This window comes from Fukomys damarensis, unplaced genomic scaffold (assembly GCF_012274545.1).
Source record: "Fukomys damarensis isolate Sample0158 unplaced genomic scaffold, DMR_v1.0_HiC HiC_scaffold_16, whole genome shotgun sequence".
In the NCBI taxonomy this organism is placed as follows: Eukaryota; Metazoa; Chordata; class Mammalia; order Rodentia; family Bathyergidae; genus Fukomys; species Fukomys damarensis.
The window spans coordinates 1,188,543-1,189,287 of NW_022900928.1; positions in this window are offsets into that span (position 1 = coordinate 1,188,543).

The following is a 745-nucleotide window of genomic DNA, read 5'->3' on the forward strand; positions in this document are numbered from 1 at the left end:
TCAGTAATTCTTACATTTTGATATTTAGGTCCTTTCTAATTTCATTGTATTATATATAGTGCTGTAATAAGCACTTTTATATACAATGTTTCCTCATGTTATTTCCTAATTTAAATTTTCAGGGATGATGAAAGAAAACAGGTGTTTTTCTGTGTTGCTTTCTAAAAAGGTCGTACCATTTATAAGGCACCATGTTTATGTAATGACCAATTTGATTATCTATTCACCAGTACAGGTTATTACAATTCAATAAAAGTTTGGTAATCAAAGAGGAGTAAAATACTAACTGCAGTTTATTTTGACTTGTCACTTTGAGGAACTAAAGGATGGTTATTTCATATCTCATTGTATCTAAAAGCAGAATTTCAAACATAGCTTAAGGCCAGTGTGCTAAGGCATAACTTGAAAATTTAAGGCTTTAGAACTTAAACAAGGTTTTGCTTTTGTCTTTTTTTTCCATGCTGGGGATGGGACCCAGGGGCCCATGCATATTAGGCATGTGCTCCATCACTGAGCTATATCTCAATCCTAGCATTGATCATTTCATTACATTCTTCTTAATTTTTTTTTTTTGATACAGTGTCTCACTATATAGTTGAGACTGCCCTGGAACTCACTGTGTAGCCCAGGATGGTCTCAAACTCACAGTGATCCTCCTGCTCAGCCTCCCGAGTGCTGGGATTACAGGCAAATGCCACCACGCCCAGCTCCATTTTGTTAAATTCTTCAAAATACACACATATAT